Source organism: Bos indicus, chromosome 5 (assembly GCF_029378745.1).
Source record: "Bos indicus isolate NIAB-ARS_2022 breed Sahiwal x Tharparkar chromosome 5, NIAB-ARS_B.indTharparkar_mat_pri_1.0, whole genome shotgun sequence".
NCBI lineage: Eukaryota > Metazoa > Chordata > Mammalia > Artiodactyla > Bovidae > Bos > Bos indicus.
The window spans coordinates 112,057,251-112,075,178 of NC_091764.1; the positions used below are offsets into that span (position 1 = coordinate 112,057,251).

The 17,928-nt window shown below is 43.4% G+C and overlaps 1 protein-coding gene across 9 annotated transcripts in view; it reads left to right on the forward strand.

Moving 5' to 3' along the window:
* TNRC6B (trinucleotide repeat containing adaptor 6B) overlaps nucleotides 1-17,928 on the forward strand; it is a 262,610-nt gene that overhangs the window by 128,728 nt on the left and 115,954 nt on the right. The window contains exon 1 of one of the 9 annotated variants that reach the window (XM_070790454.1): nucleotides 452-17,260. The exons of the other annotated variants lie outside the window; for them this stretch is intronic. The gene's annotated coding sequence lies outside the window, so the exon portion shown is untranslated. Of the gene's footprint in view, nucleotides 1-451; nucleotides 17,261-17,928 lie in introns of those variants that run through there. 9 annotated transcript variants of the gene reach the window in all.

Genomic DNA, 17,928 nt, shown 5'->3' on the forward strand with positions numbered 1-17,928 from the left:
TTGTGGCTCAGCTGGTAAAGAATCTGCCTGCAATGCAGGAGACCTGGGTTCAGTCGCTGGGTTGGAAAGACACACTGGTGAAGGGAAAGGCTACCCACTCCAGTATTCCGGCTTAGAGAATTCTATGGACTGGAAAGTCCATGGAGTCATGAAGAGTTGGACACGACTGCTCAACTTTCACTTTCTTTAAAGATTGGGCAGAAGAGCAGACTTGAGGGCAGAGCATTGCAGCTGGAGAAGGGCTGATTGTGTTCAGAGGGGACTGAAGGGTGGTTGGTTGTCTGTAGGAGAGCTGGGATGCCCGCCGAGTAGTTTGGATTGCTGCGGCAGATAGTGGGGATCTGTTGAAAGTCTGATAGCAATGTGATCTAAGTGGTATTTTGAGAAAACTAGTATGGCAGTGGGGCAGAGGAGGACGAGTGTGGTGGGGTTGGAAGCGGGGAGGGCTGAGGGGATAATTGAGACAGGCAGGCCAGGTAGGAGGCTGTGGCGAAGAGGACTGTTCGTTCCGAAAGGGCCTGCTGTAAGACTGTGGGGCTAGAGGAGCTACCAGGGACCCCACGTGTTCAAGGTGAATGATGAGAATCTCCAGCAAAAGATGCGGCATTCCAGGTCAGACATACCAAGTTTAAGAAGTTGATAGGCCTTCCAGATGGACCTGGTTGGCAGGCAGCTGACAATGTGGAACTGTTGCTTGAGAAAGAGTTCATAAGCAGAGACAAAGAATTGGAAGTCCTCCATGTAGAAGTGATAATTGAAGCTGAGAGGGGATGAGGTCACCATGGAAGTGCAGAGAATGGAAAAGAGAACTGAGAATGGGGCCTTGGGGACAGGAAGAGAAAGTAGACCTGGGAGAGGATTAAAGAAAGGTGCTTGTGCAGGACAGTCAGTCAGAGTCAGAGAGGAGAAGGGAAGGATGTCAGATGTGGTCAGCAGGTTTTGGGGTCACACAGGAAGAACAGTGTTTGGTTATGGCAGCCTCCCAGAACCTACTCATGGAAGGCATTCTTGGTGAGAAAGGGTTGGGAATCATTAGGTTATGCCAGCACCATTCAGTGGAAATAGAATGTGAGTCATGTGTTATTTTACATTTTCCAAGAGTCGCATTAAAAAAAAAGGCAGGAATTCCCTGGCAGTCCAGTGGTTAGGCCTCTGTGCTTTCACTGCCAAGGGCCCAGGTTCTATCCCTGGTTGGGGAACTAAGATCCTGCAAGCCACGTGGTCAAAAGAGACACAGGTGAGATTAATTTTAATAATATCTACTTTATTTAGATATTTAGATGTGCAAAATAATGTCAGTTCAACATGTAATATATTTAAAAATATTAATGGGGTATTTGATATTCTTTTTTTAATATTCAGTTTTTCCAAATCTGGTGTTTGTTTTGTCCTTACAGTGCATTTCAGTTTGAACATAAAATTTTATTAGAAATGCTTGATCTGTATTTAGATTTGATAAAACTTGTAGTTGAAAAAGTCGGGGCTTCTCAGGTGGCGCAGCAATAAAGAATCTGCTTATCAATACAGGAGACGCAGGTTTGATCCCAGTGTCGGGAAGATCCCCTGGGGTAGGGAATGGCAACCCACTCCAGTGTTCTTGCCTGGAAAATCCTGTGGACAGAAGAGCCTGACAGGCTATAGTCCATGGGGTCACAGATTTGGATACAGCTGAGCACAGACACATACATAGTTGAAAAAGTATATTCACATACCCAGGTTTTTCCAAACATTTAAAAGTTTCGTAATAATGGAAGTAAATTACCAATTAAAAAAAAATCTTTTTTTTTTTTTTTTGGCTGTTGCAATGCAGTTTATGAGATCTCAGTTTCCTAAAAAGGGATTGAACCCAGGCCATGGATGTAAAATCCTAGAATTCTAACCACCAGGCAACTAGGGAACACCCTTAAAATTTAAGTTAAAATTCACTTGAAAATTCAGTTTCTCTGTCACAGTTCAGTTCAGTTCAGTCTCTCAGTCGTGTCTGACTCTTTGCAACCCCATGAATCACAGCACGCCAGGCCTCCTTGTCCATCACCAACTCCTGGAGTTCACCCAGACTCTCGTCCATCGAGTCAGTGATGCCATCCAGCCATCTCATCCTCTGTCATCCCCTTCTCCTCCTGCCCCCAATCCCTCCCAGCATCAGAGTCTTTTCCAGTGAATCAACTCTTTGCATGAGGTGGCCAAAGTACTGGAGTTTCAGCTTCAGCATCATTCCCTCCAAAGAAATCCCAGGGCTGATCTCCTTCAGAATGGACTGGTTGGATCTCCTTGCAGTCCAAGGGACTCTCAAGAGTCTTCTCCAACACCACACTTCAAAAGCATCAATTCTTCAGTGCTCAGCTTTCTTCACAGTCCAACTCTCACATCCATACATGACCACTGGAAAAACCATAGCCTTGACTAGACGAACCTTTGTTGGCAAAGTAATGAGTGCACATTAGCTGTGTGTGGCTACGAATTTAGACAGGGAGCATTTATGCAAAGTAAGACAGGTACTTGCAGGTAATGTGCATTTTTGGAAATAGCCAGATCATCACTAAACATTCTTCCCATGGCAAAGCATTTCATAGGATTGATGTTACTTGGAACACATGTGGGCTTACGCTTATGAAATTTTTAGGATTGGAGGGGTCAAATCCTAAGTTTACTTGTGAGAAGATGAACTTTTTTTTTTTAATGTGTAGGTTCTAAAATTTAAAACAAGGAATTGAAAAAAACTGTTCAGGTCTGCAGGATGGTACATCCGTAAAAGTTTTAAAATATAACCAATTTGTGTCCTGTTAGAAATGATAGGTACAGAGGTTTACATCTAAGGAAGGGATAGGGAGATTAGGATGGACATGTACACACTGCTGTATTTCAAATCGATAACCAACAAAGACCTACTGTGCAGCACAGGGAACTGTGCTCAGTGTTATGTGGCAGCGTGGGTGGGAGGGGAGTTCGGGGGACACTGGATACATACGTACATATGGCTGAGTCCCTTCGCTGTTCACCTGAGACTTTCACAGCATTGTTCATTGGTTATACCCTAAGACAAAGTGAAAAGCTTTTAAAAAGTAATTAAAAGCAGGTTTAGCTGGAGGGGTAGAAGCACTGCTGCCCCCTTTTTCAACTGTGGAGCCAGTGAGATGAGTGGTTTAGGTGGGAGGTGACATCAGGATTCCACGGTTCTCAGAAGCTTTCAGTCCTCTGTCCCAGTCTTCCAGTGTGCATAGAGGTGCATGAGGGGGAAGGTGCCAAAGGCTAATTATCTTGGGCTTGAATCTCACTTCTCTTTGGCAGGCTGTTTGGCCATAGACTATTACATTCATTTTGTATTTCTTGACATCTGGGCCAGTATAATATTTACTAGATATGAGTGGTTTATAAAAAAGCAGGCTCAGAGATTTTTATTATATTTAGTGATCTCACTGATTTATACTGCTAGGTAGTCGCTAACTAGAACTTCTAAATAATAACCTGTAAAGATTAGGAAATGAACCCTAAATTCATTTCCAATTCAGAAATGATCCTGAATTGTGCTTGTAACCAAACCTTGTTCACACTGGAAAGTCAGGCGTTGGTTTTGGGTTGGTGCACAATTCCATCTTGGTGGGCATAGAGGACCTTATTTTTCCGTGAAATTTTCTTAAATTTCATATTTCCATGAAATTTAAGAATTTGAAGTGTCAGCTATTCTGTGAAGTCCTGTTTTTAAAATCAATATGAAAATTAATTCCTTACCTTTTTGTTTTCCTTTAGAAGTACATTTTGGTTATCCATGCCTTGGTTAAAAACAACTATACTGTGTAGTAGTGGGCTTACGTGATGTCCTTCATTTATTTTTTGATATTTGGGTGTGCTGGGACCTAGTTCTGGCACTGGGGATCCTCAGTGTACCTTGCAGCATTTAAGGTCTTTAGTTGGGGCATGTGGGATCTATTTTTCAAACCTGGGGCCCCTGCATTGAGAGCTTGAAGTCTTAGCCACTGGACTACCAGGGAAGGTCCTGCATGTGGTCATTTAATGGCTTAATAAGACCATAGTCCTAGGACAGGATCTCTTGTCCCCTTCTCAGGAACCCAAAGCAGTGAGTCTTGTACCTCTAGATGCCATTGTTTGTGGGGTTTTTTTACCCTTTGCTTGCAGAAAATAATTGCCGCTCTTTTATGCCAAGAAGTTGCTATTTTTAAGCTGAAGTTAGATAGCTAATTGGGTAGTTTAGAACAGTGGCTTCCAAACTTTTTGATTGGGTCAACACTGAGAAATATAATTTGCATTGAGATAAAGTATTGTTGTTTAGTCGCTAAATCGTCTCCAACTCTTATTGTGACCTCATGGATTATAGCCCTCCAGGCTCCTCTGTCCATGGGATTTCCCAGGCAAGAATGCTAGGGTGGATGACCAGTTCCTTCTCCAGGGGATCTTCCCAAACCAGGGATGGAACCCCAGTCTCCTGAGTCTCCTGCACTGGCAGCTTGAAGATTCTTTGCCATTGTACAACCTGGGAAGTGAAGTGAAGTTGCTCAGTCATGTCCGACTCTTTGCGACCCCATGGACTGTATCCTCGGTCCGTGGGATTTTCCAGGCAAGAGTACTGGAGTGGGGTGCCATTTCGAAGCCCCATACGTAAAGTATGCACTAAAGCAAAAATATTTTCTACGTGATCTATTCTATCCTGATACGTTCCACTCAAGTCCATTTTTTAAAACAAAACCCCAAATAAGCTGATCTCAACCACTGAAATGGCTTAATGACCCACTCTGTGTTGTCTCACTGAAGTTTAAAGAAATTTTAAGGAACCACTCAGGAGTTGGCCATATTCCCAGACATGGTCCCCACTTTGGTTGGTTTTGAGAATCAGATTTGTCAGTCTGCTCAGTTGTCACACCAACCAGATTCATAAGTGATTTTTAGAAGTGTTCATTTGCTACTTGAGCATGTAGAAGATAGGTATTTTTGATGACCAGAATGTTGTCCTTCCTATCCAGAGCATTCTGTCTGGATCACGAGGAGTTGACCATCCATATTGAGGAATGGAGAGATTTACATATGTCCCCCCTCCCCAAATTTTAGAGAAGCTTAAGTAGAAAAACCAGACTACCAGATAATATATTTTCTCTTGAAAAAGCCCCACAGAAAACAATCATACTCTGTTTTGGGAGGGGTGATTCCCGGCCCTCTTTCCAGGTTTCAGGAAGACACATTTCCACTAATTAACACATTCTGTTTTCAGATACACTTCAGTAGGTTTGATTAGTTCAGCATTTCCCACTGTCAGGGTACTAATAGGTTTGTCTGGGAAAAAAAGAGAAAAAAAAGGTTCCTTTCCTGAATTAAACTGATCTTGCTTACTACAAGGACTTAGAGTCTTTACGATGCTAATATGTATTGAGAATCTTAAAAGTGTTGTGTATATATAAAATCGTACCAGATTTTTATTTTTGTTTTTAGGCACAGTTTGGAGTAATGCATGGTGTGCTTTCCATTTTGATTACTCCTTTCTAAAGCTACATTCTAGGCAAGCAAGCCAGGCTTGGCTGTTGCCCAAGCCTCTTCAGACACTTTAACGTGGTGGTCCCAGATGTAGTCTCAGGGACTGTAGCGCTGCACAAGCAACATTAGGGCCCACGTGAGTTAACTGGTTTTAAATTTGCCATGTAACAGCATTTAGGGAAAAAAAAAGGCAACCCTATTTATTACCACTATTTCAAAGAAAAGGCATTTTGACAAAAGAGTAGAATGGACAGTCTCAGAATAAGAAACATTTTACTAAGTTGAATGTAGCTTTATGAAGACTATTACATGGGGAATGCAGATCAGCACAGATACAGGAGTTCAGCGTTAGGGAACCACCCTAATTATAGACCATCTCTTAGCATGTATTACAATTAACTATGTGCTCGCTGGTTTTATTAGCCTCACTCATAGAAATACAAGTTCTGAGACTGCCTTCCTTCATTCTTATTTATTGACTGATGATGGTTACTGTGTCACAGGAACTCACACTTAAAAAAAAAAATTACTCCCTCTGAATATACTGTAACCAGATGACCATTCTACTTTAACATAAGAAGAAAAAAAAGCCAAGTCCATTAGGTGCTAAGCAGTTGTAGAATCTAGAAGATTCTATTCTAGTTGTAGAATTTAGAACATTCTGTTCTATTCAGAGCCTGTTCCAAAGTTGATCTAATTTAATGAGGTATACAGCTGACCCTTGAACAATGCTGGGGTTAGGGACGACAGTCCCCTCTGGTTGAAAACCCGCATGTGAATTTACAGTCAGCCCTTCGTATCCGCAGTCCTGCATCTACGGATTCAACTGTCAAGTGTTTACTCTTGAAAAAAAATCCACGTGTTAGTGCACACGCACAGTACAAACACTGGTTGTTCAAGGGTCAGCTGTATAGTCTTGGTGATTTTGTGAAAGAGGCCATTAGATCACGAAACTAAATAATATTATGTACATTTCTGCCAGTCTGTTGGCTCTTGTTGACTTGTAAATAATGTCCATAGCTGATTTTCTGTCATACTACATATTATTTTTATGTCCACCCTCCCACTCTCACATCTTAAACGACAGAGACATTAAATCTGGCAGCCACACATCAAATGTCCCCTCTGTCCATCTTCAGCGAGAGAAAGTGCTTTTCCAATGCACTTTACTCCTGTAATCAAGGGGCGCATGGCCAGCGGCTCACTGGTCTGCCCTGCTGTGATAATGCTATCAGCTGGCTGTGGGAGTGGCCGTCCCCATGAGGGCTTTGACTTCTCCTCATCAGAGTCCTCTGGCCAACAGAGGAAGAGGGGAGAGTTTGGGGTTAGCAGTGTAGGTAGGGTGTTTAGAAGCAGTATCGTGCTGGTAGACGGGTGAGCAGGGTATACTCTGCGTCCTGTGTACTTGAAAAAAATTACTACCTAAGTATTTGTTCATCAGGCACTGTAGGTTGATGGGAATAGTATAAAGATAAAGACCTGGTTTTTCTTTTTGGAACACAACCAGTAATATGAGCCTGCCTGTAATAAAAACAGGCATGATGCCAAGAGATCCTGGAGGTTGGAGGCAGAGCCTAGGGCGCTTAGGGAAGATTCCACCAAAGAGGAAGCATTTGACCTGAGTCATCATTGGTGTTTATTTTTTTTTAATATTTATTTAGCTGTGCTGGGTCTTAGTTGCAGCATGCAGACTCTTCGATCTTTGTTGCGGAACTTGTACTCTTAGTTACAGCATGTGAGCTTTAGTTCCCTGACCAGGAATCAGATCCGGGTCCCCTGCATTGGGAGTGCCGAGTCTTAGCCTCTGGACTACCAGTGAAGTCCTTGAACTGAGTCTTTAAGGGAAGTTAGGAGTTGCTTGAGGAAGGCTAAGAACTGAGGTTCTGAAGTCAGGACTGATGTATGGTTAGGTCAACCCACTGTTGGGCAAGTAATATCTGTGTGCCTCAGCTTTTTCACTTGTGAAATGGGAGGTAATAGCAGTACCTGGAGTCAGTGTTAGCTACTGTTCTCATACATTCTATTGCTAGGCAGAGGAAGTGGCTTGAAGAGAGGCGAGGACTTGGGGGTGGGGGGAGTATGAGAAATGGTGAGATGTTCGAGTAGGCTGCCTGGAGGAGAGGGGAAGAAGGGTTGGTTGGATTTTGTGTTCTAAGGAATCTGAATTTTATCCCATAGAAAGCAGTTTTAAAACCTCAACTTGCCAGGGCTTCCCTGGTGGCCCAGTGGTTAAGAATCCACCTGTCAATTCAGGGGACACAGGTTTGATCGCTGGTCCAGGAAATTTCCACACGCCTAGGAGCAGCTAAGCCCGTGGGCCACAGCTGCTTAGCCGGTGCCCTAGAGCTCGTGCTCCGCAAGAAAAGAAGCGCTCTTAGTTAGAGCCACCGCGATGAGAAGCCCGCACACTGCAACTAGAGAAATTTCTCACACATTAGCAAAGACCCAGCGCAGCCAAAAATAAACAAACAAACAACTGTTCTCAATGTAAAAAAAAATCTCAACTTGCTTCTGTTGATCTCTGTGTTGGGATCTGATACAGGAGGAAGCATTGGGGGCAGTCAAAGCAAGAGGAGAGATTGGAAAATGTAAATTAAGTGAGTGACGGTACAGATGGCAAGAACTAGATTTTAGAAACAATTTGGTATTTCTAAATGGTGAAGTCCACTGGATGTGAGAAAGAGGGAGGAATTGTGCACAGGCCCCAGGCAGAGTGGAATGGGTGATGCCAGGAGTGGGAATGGGCATTCATTGGGTGGGGCAGAGGTGTTGAATTTGTAAAAGGGTGACGGTGGGGCTGACAGGCTTGTGTGTGCTTTGGACATGTTTGAGATCTTTGCTGGACATTTAGTATAACTTGCCTGGCATGCTGCGGTCCATGAGGTCGCAAAGAGTCGGACACGAGCGAGCGACAACTGAACTGAACTGACAAGTGAAAAGAACCATCTGGAGCTCGAGAGAAGTTGGGAGCCATCCATTTACATCTGGAGATGGTCTTCTAGGTCATGGTTGTGACAGCACTCTCTTAGCAGATGATCAGAGGAGTGGGATGAAAACAGGAAAAAGGTGGTGCAAGAGGAGCCCAGGCAGGAAGGCGTTTAGGGAAGTAAAGGAGAGTTATCAGGGCTGGGACCTCGGGTCAGCCGAGATAAACCCTAGATGTGGGGGCAGTTAGGTTTGGCCTTTAGGAGCTCGGTGCAACAGGTTCAGGGCTCCATTGAGGTCCAGCATTCATTCTGCTTGCCGCTGTCTGTCACATTGGGAAGTCTGCCTGTGGGTTTTCGGTTTCTCTGTCACTACGGTGAGCAGCTCTAGGACAGGAGCCAGTTATGCTCACTTCTGTAACCCTAGCACCACACACACAACACACACACACCCCTTGGTGGTGTTATTACTGTTGTGTCAGTTGCTCAGTTGTGTTTGACTGTGCAGCCGCATGGACTGTAGCCCACCAGGCTCCTCTGCCCACGGGGTTTTCCAGGCAAGAACGCTGGAGTGGGTTGCCATTTCCTACTCCAGAAGATATTCCCGACCCAAGGATTGAAGCCGCCTCCCTTTTGTCTCCTTCATTGTCAGGGGAATTCTTTACCGCTAGCGCCACCTGGGAAGCCCTCTCCAGAGATAAAGCTGGGAGAAAAGAGATGAGAATCCTTATCTTTGTAGGGCTTATGTTCTAAAGCATGAAGCTGAAGGCTCAGTGGAAAGAACAAGTCCAGAGGTAACCAGTGAAGATACTGGGATGAACTCTAACTTCATCATCCATGAACTGAGCCTGGTAACCAGGATGAATTTGCTACAGCTAGTAGGCTAGAACAGAGGAGAGGGTCTGAAAAGACAACAGAGCTGTGGGAAGAGATTTGCTGCATAGATGACAGGCTAGTCTTGGAGAGGGAAAAGTAAATTTGGAAATGGACAGAAGGATATTTGAGGGAGTTCCCCCTGAGGGACATTCACCTCTGAATAGGAGGCATTCCTCGCTGTTAAACACGAGATGGAATCTGAGTGGAGAAGGGCTACAGGAAGAGCCGTCTACCAGCTCTGTGGGCTTATAGCTGAGAAGACGTCCTTTATTTGTAATTGCAGCGCTCTGCAGCCATGCAGGCTCCTTCCAGCAAGGCAAGGTGAAGAACACAGAGAGTTGGGGTTCGTCTGAGGCTGAGTGAGGACTGACTTGGGTCGGTAGTGTGGAGTAGCCAGGGCACGAAGTCTTCAGGGAATCCTGGTGAATGTTCATGAGAGTTCGGGCTGGGCTGTGAATCAGATAGGACCAGGGTCAGGCAAATGACCTGAAAAGGAAAGAAAGGTCTGGGTTGGAGGAGGTGAGAAAATTATGCTGTAGAAGGGAAAGATAATACTTTCTTTGTGCTTTGAAGTGCTTTATATACATTAGCATTTAATTTTCATGACCATGCTAGAGCTAACTACAGAGATGTTAAGTATCGTGCCCAAAGCTGCACAGGTGGGAAGGGATCCTGACAGCCTTGGCTGCTGAGTTTGTGTGCTTGAGCGCTAACCCTGACTGCCTTGGGGGGAAACCAGACGTGACCACTTCTCCCAGGCCAAATGGCTTCACGGAAGTTTCCTGAAGTTGCTGAACCATCCTGCCTGGCCTTCTAGCAGGATTCTTTTGAAGTGGCATGAAAGGGACCTATGAACTGTTCCCTGCCTTTTAAGTACCTTTTACCCAACATTATATTTTATATAGAACTCTATATTTTTCCCACCTGCCTTGCTCATGCCTAAACATCTTTGAATAGGAAAAAAAAGACTATTTCACTGAGAAGACTTTAAATGCAGATCAGTCTCGAGTTCTTTGGGCTGTAGCACCTTCTCGATTTACCTGTCCTCCCCCCACCAAACTGAGAAGAAGAGCCCGAGCAGCTGGCACTTCCACCCATTTGAAGGGCGGAGAGACTGAAGTGAAGCTTGGCTGAAAGGAGGGGGATCTGGCTGTATTGCCTGTTGCAGCTTTTACAGTGGTTGGGGGGGGATCATATTTCCGAGTTTGACAAACGAGAATGCGTTCTCTTCCTGGGGCGAGTCCCCGTGTGTTTTCAGTGACATGGGTTCTTCTGGAGAGCGAGTTGGACTTCTGTTGGGTAAGGAGTTAGGCCCCTGGCCCTGTGCCCTCTGCCTGTGTCTGAGGCTGTGACAGGTGACTCAGAGTTAGGCTCTCTGCAGACCTGGGGTTGGGAGAGACATTTTGACCTTTGCTTGGAAGCCATTTGGAAGCAGAGAAGCTTTGCAAATGAAACCTGTAGATAACTTTATCCTCTTGTATGAAGAATCATTTGTAGAGATAGCAGTGTATATTCATGGTACCTTAGCATTTTGTTTGCATTTTTTTAACATCTTGGTTAAAAGATGTTAACTTTGTTCTCAAAGCAGTTTGGAAGGAAGGTCACTATATCCTCCATCCCTTCATGGTAAACAAATTTTCATGATTAAAAAACAAAAACAAAACACCAAAACCACAACTCTTACATGCCAGAAAAGCTTCAGTTCAGTTCAGTCGCTCAGTCATGTCTGACTCTTCGCGACCCCATGAATCGCAGCACGCCAGGCCTCCCTGTCCATCACCAACTCCCGGAATTCACTCCGACTCACGTCCATCGAGTCAGTGATGCCATCCAGCCATCTCATCCTCTGTCATCCCCTTCTCCTCCTGCCCCCAATCCCTCCCAGTATCAGAGTCTTTTCCAATGAGTCAACTCTTCACATGAGGTGGCCAAAGTACTGGAGTTTCAGCTTCAGCATCATTCCCTCCAAAGAAATCCCAGGGCTGATCTCTTTCAGAATGGACTGGTTGGAGCTCCTTGCAGTCCAAGGGACTCTCAAGAGTCTTCTCCAACACCACACTTCAAAAGCATCAATTCTTCGGCGCTCAGCCTTCTTCACAGTCCAACTCTCACATCCATACATGACCACAGGAAAAACCATAGCCTTGACTAGACGGACCTTTGTTGGCAAAGTAATGTCTCTGCTTTTCAACATGCTATCTAGGTTGGTCATAACTTTCCTTCCAAGGAGTAAGCGTCTTTTAATTTCATGGCTGATATTTTAAATATCAAATGCATAGGACAGATACATCTGGCACTGTTAGCTGACAGTATTCAGTTCAGTCGCTCAGTCGTGTCCGACTCTTTGTGACCCCAGACAATATTTAGGTTCACTCCTTATCTTGGTATTTTCTACGGAGGTCATGTGTTAACTTGCAGGGACTTCTGTACTTCTGCTCGGTTCACTGTTTGAGGCAAGCATTTTTGTCCTTTTTTTTCCCCCCCAACACTGCTAGAATGCCCATACTGCATCACATTATTAACACCTTTGGTTTTTAAAACTGCTTACTTCTGTACTTCCCTGGTAGTCCAGTGGTTAAGAACCTACCTGTCAGTGCAAGGGACACAGGTTCAGTCCCTGATCTGGGAAGATCCAACATTCTGCGGAGCAACTGAGCCCATATGTGCCACAGCTTCTAAGCTTGTGTTCTAGAGCCCATGCTCCGAGACAAGAGAAGCCAACCCAATGAGAAGCCCAAGCGCCGCAACTAGAGTAGCCCCCGCACACAGCAGTGAAGACCCAGTGTGCTGCTAAATCGCTTCAGTCGTGTCCAACCCTGTGCGACCCCATAGGTGGAAGCCCACCAGGCTCCCCCGTCCCTGGGATTCTCCAGGCAAGAACACTGGAGTGGGTTGCCATTTCCTTCTCCAATGCGTGAAAGTGAAAAGTGAAAGGGAAGTCGCTCAGTCGTGTCCGACTCTTTGCGACCCCATGGACTGCAGCCTACCAGGCTCCTCCATCCATGGGACTTTCCAGGCAAGAGTACTGGAGTGGGGTGCCATTGCCTTGTCCGAAGACCCAGTGTAGGCAAACATAAAAATAGATACATAAAATTAAAAAAGAGAACCAAACTGCTTACCTCCACTTCATTTTAGTGATGTAATCTTCTCTCATCAGATGTTAAATTCTAATATTTAGTCACTGGTACTTGGCAGAGCTGGTTAGGCAGAACAAACAAATAAATAAATAACCTATCCCTGAGATAGTGGCCCCAGTGCCCTCAGGCCAGGATTAGTTGGGGTTTCTAAGACTAATTGGCAGCTTTATTTGGAAGTCAAAAGTAGAAAACATAGCCTATTTATTTCTCATGTCTTCTCCCTCTGAATATTGATACTATTCTCATGGGTGAAGGATAGGTCATTGCTTGTTTTTAAATCATGGAATTCTTGCTGTTTTTTTCATGTTTCTTTATTTTGGTCAGGGGCAGTGATAGGCAGACACACGGTAAACCAGTGCTTGGGACCCGTGTTGTTTTGTAGATTCTCTCTGAGGTTTGTGTGACCAAACTGGAAAACACTGGTCTGAATCATACTGAGTTTTTCCAGGAGTCTCTTGTGGGGTCCTCACATTCAATAAGTACCTATTATATAGCAAGCACTTCTCATGATCCCATTGAGTCCTCAGCACAACCTGAAGAAGTGGAGTTCGATCTTCATAAGAAAGATGTGGGCACGAAGCTTAGTGTCTGATCTGAGACTGCTAAACAAGGAAGTGGAGGAGCTAGGGCTCTGATTCAGAATGTACTCTCTCCCCAAGCCTTCTCAGTAGCAGCACAGAATAATTTGTTAATTGATGGTAAACCTCGGTTTTATAAAGCGAAGTATCTTAAAATACGAACTCAAATGATGGAAACTGGTGGCTTTATGAGAATCCTCAGCACTGCATTGATAAATAATGACGAGGACAGAGAGGCCAGTACTGATGGCATGCGAGGCAGGAGGTCTTCGGGGGACCAGTCCCGGATGGCCACTGAAAGGCATTTTTCTGTTTGAGCAGCGTGATACATTAACTGGAAAGAGAAATTACTGAGTAGTTAAAAACTTTATCTCAAATGATTAATTGAAAAGCCAAATTGATTAATAAAGAGACATTTTTAAAAGGATCTTAACTGTATTGAACTTAAGTAGTAATTCTTAAAGTGTAATCAAATAGAGGACTTATCAAAGCTATAATGAAGAAAATAGAAATCATTTGTAATTAGACAGTAATTAAAAGCAAGTACATGCCCAGTGATTTTAGAGTGCTTGAAAACAATTACTTTTCTTAAGTAGGTTAAACATCTGGGTTACAAGCTTGTTTACACTATTAATTTACTTAACAAACCTGTTCTTCAGAGATGATGTAAAAGTGAACTTGAACTTGCCCGTCTGAATTATTATAAGTACCAACTCAATGGGTACTTTTTTTAAGAAATATTTTTTTACACTGAATTTTTAAAAGTATTTTTCTTCTTATCCTTCTTGAACAATTCAGTCCTAAAGCCTCTTAGGTAAACAGAGAAGATAGCTGACCTGGTCAGGGTGTCAGAGCCCAAGTAGGATGCAGAGGCTTTCACAAGCAGGGAGGGTCTGGTGTGGTGTGTTGGACCTGAAGAGAGGTGAGAAGGGCATGCAGTGAGGTTGGGGTGGCAGCACTGGGAGACTGGTTAAATATACGGGGGGAGGATGGATCAGCTGCAGATGTATGTTAAGTATAATGGGAGCTAGCAACTCTGTTGGAGAAGGGAGTTACAAATATTGAAAGGGAGAAAACTGGAATGAATCTTGTGAAGTTAAGATTGGAAGTATTAATGTGAACTCATGAATTTTAAAAAATATTGATACATATATAGAGAGAGATATTACAGGTGTAAAATTCATGCATGTGTATTTATATGCATACTTATGTGCCTACGTTTCTTTGTCCATAAAGAGGGTGAGGGTGCCTGGGAGCAGCAATACCTCAGAGGCAATGAATTCATCACAGGCTTAGATCTTGGCTTCTTAATACGATTTTCAACTACAAGAAACCCCAGCTTCTTGGACAAATGGCTGATTATAGGATTAGAGCAGAGAAGTTTGAAATGAACCTGGAATATCTTGTGCAAAGAAGTCTTCAAGGATGCTGCAGGTATTTCAGTAGGACACGAATGCCAGTTTGAAGGAGCTCCCACTGGCCAAATGTGGGGTAAATTTATCATCAGAATTTCTGAAGTGATAGTTATTAGTTAAAACCTATTGAATAAAAGAGAGAACTGAAGGTTCTTACAATTTCGCATACTTTGCAATAAAACCTGTGTATGGACTAATGAATAAATTCAAAATGGCTCATTTAAATTTTAAAGTGCCTCCCCTCAAAATACTGAAAACAAAGGGGAGAAAAGAGTAACTTTACAGTGAAGAAGCATGGCAGATATTGCCTTAACCAAGTGACCTGAGTGAACATGACCAGCAGTAGGACAAATAGAGATTGTGTCGCCTGATAGGATGCGATATTGCATTGGTGATACTTGTGCCAAGATGGATAGCCTGAATCTAATCATGAGGAAACATTGGATAGGCCCAGTTTGAGAGACAGTCCATAAAATGAGTGGACTGTGATCATCTTTAAAAGTTCAAGGTCCATGAAAGTCAAAGCAAGGTGACAAGGAACTATTTCAAACTGAAGGAGACTAAAAAGCTGATTTGAACCTTTTATTTTAAAAGATCGTTGCTGGGATAAAGCATTAATTTCCTGATTGATAGCTGTATTTTAGTTACATAAGAGATTTTATTTTATTAAGAAAAACACATGAAGTATTAGAAGTGAGGAAGCATGAGATTGACAACTTACTCTCAATGGTTCTGGGAGAATGAGCTCTTTGTACGATACATGCAACTTTTCTGTCCATTTGACATTGTTTTAAAATTTTAAAAGAACTTTAAAAATAATATTCTTAGAAGTATGTAATTTTATGTATTTCTCTCTTAAATTGTTAGAAGTACATAGAATTAGAAGTCCCCCATTTCTCATTTTAAACACTGCTGCTCCCCAGTCGGGCTTCCCAGGTGGTAAAGAACCTTCCTGCCAATGCAAAAGACAGAGACCTGGGTTCAATCCCTGGGTCCAGAAGATCCCCTGGAGGAGGGCATGGTAACCCACTCCAGTATTCTTGCCTGGAGAATCCCATGGACAGAGGAGCCTGGCAGGCTACAGTCCATGGGGTCACAAGGAGTTGGACATGACTGAAACGACTTAGCTCCCATGTACCCACCTCCCCAATCCAATTCCCTGGAGATACCACTGTTAACAACTAATGCATATTCTTCCAGGCATTTTATTTATGTATGAATGAATGTATTTATCATACATAGTAGATTATATTGAATGTATATATGGTATGCTGGCCACATTGCATTCCTAGCAATCAAAAGGCATAGTCCTTGCCCCGCCTGTAGTAGCTGTGTGGTGTTATAGATGAGGTTTTGAAAACTTTGCCTTATGAATTTTGAAAGTCAGAGAATTGCTGTTTGCTCTAGTTAAAGTAGTTTAATCTGATGTTTATATTTCTCTATACTCTGCTTCAAGCGATGCTTTAAAAACTAGAATAGGCTTTTAAAACTTACTAAATGACTCCCTCCACCCTTTTTTTGTTTTTGTTTTTCTTTTTGCCTCTGGCAGACGTATTTGCAAATGACCAACTTTCTGTTACGAGTTTTAACAAGAATGTTTTCGCTTGTCACTTTTCGCGTTTGAAAGAATCAAATAATTTATTTTTAGGATATTATAATTGTGAATAGATTGCGATTTTCCTCTACTCCATGAAGGAATGTAAGTAAACCATTGCTCCTGATGAGTATTCATAAACTCATATAGGATGGGAGATATGCTTGAAAACTGAAACAGAAGAGAGTGTGTCTTTCAAAAGGAGACAAACCCATTTCTTAAAGATGAATCTGATTTATGTAGTGCTTCAATAGCAAATGACTTATTTCTCAGTTTGGAGATGCAGAGCCCACAGGGCCAGATAGTCACCCTGTTAGCTTTGCAAAGACCAAAATCTTTCCTCTGTGTCACTGGCCCATACAGATCTCAAGTTCTCGCAGATGTGTTAAAGGGGCCCGTATGCAGAATGCCTGCTGGAATCAGAACAGGAGTGGACTCACTGAGTAGAGGGGATAATTGCAGGGCCAGGGGACCGGGGGGAGGAGGACATCCTGTCTTTCCTCACACTCTTACTGTCTTTTCTTACTAACCTCTCCTTGCCCAGGTTTTCACTGATATTTTGATCTAAAATACTTCTGAATTTAGTGAGGAGGACATCAGAGCCTATTGCCTTGGACTTTGATGAGGCCAAGGTCTGTGTTGAATGGGTTTCAGTTTTGAAGGTTCATGTTAGCTTAGCAACAGGTTCCCCAAAATGCTGACCACTGATTATCAACCTGTCTTGTTGAATGTTTTCAGTTCAGTTCAGTCACTCAGTTGTGTCTGACTCTTTGCGATCCCATGGACTGCAGCACACCAGGCTTCCCTGTCCATCACCAGCTCCCGGAGCATGCTCAAACTCAACGTCCATCGAGTCAGTGATGCCATCCAACCATCTCATCCTCTGTCGTCCACTTCTCCTCCTGTCTTTTCTAAGGAGTCAGTTTAGAGAGAACTGATTCATGGTGTTCACAGTGTTACTGAGCACACTTCACAGATAGTTCAAACAAAACACATTCATGGTCCTAAGCATTGGTATTTCCCAGCCCCATGTCAAGACACTTTAGTGCATCACAAAGACCTCACATGTCACAACATGCTAAGTTTTCCCCACTGCCCAGGGTCTGACTCGCCCCCTTACTGGATTCCCATCAGCCTTGCTTCTGACTGTATGCCCCACCTTCCTCTTTCCATTGATCCAAGTCCCACCACTTGGCTTCCATAGCAGAAGTCAGCTACATGAGAGTACTCTTTGCTTCTACTTTAACCTCTTCAGGTACGTCATAAGGATGCAAAAATGTAATAGAACAGACTTGGGGAAATCACCCAGTAAACTCTTTTTTTCCTCAGTATTTTTTTATCGAAGTACAGTTGATCTACAGTGTTGTGTTAATCTTTGCTGTACAGCAGCGTGATTTGGTTATACAGGTATATAACATTTTTGTTTTCTATTCTTTTCCATTCTGGTTTATCATAGGGTATTGAATACAGTTATCTGTGCTGTAGAGTAGGATCTTGTTGTTTACCCGTTCTGTGTATAAAAGCTTACATCCGCCAGCCCCAGCCTCCCACCCCAAGCCCTGCCTCTGGGCAGGCCCCTCCCGTTTGGCCGCCACCAGTCTGTTCTCTGTGCCCGTGATTCTGTTTCATAGATAGGTTCATTTGTTGCTGCAGGTGGCGTTATTTCGTTCCTTTTTATGGTTGAGTAATATTCTGCTGTGATACCACATCTCTATCCATTCATCTTTATCCATCTGTTGATGGACATTCAGTTGTTTCCATGTCTTGACTGTTGTGAATAGTGCTGCTATGAACATAGGGGTACTTGTGTCTTTTTGAATTCTAGTCTTGTCTGGATATATGTCCAGGAGTGGGATCGCTGGATTGTACTGTTTTGAGTAACTTTCATACTGTTTTCCACAGTCCAAGAAACTCTTTAATAAT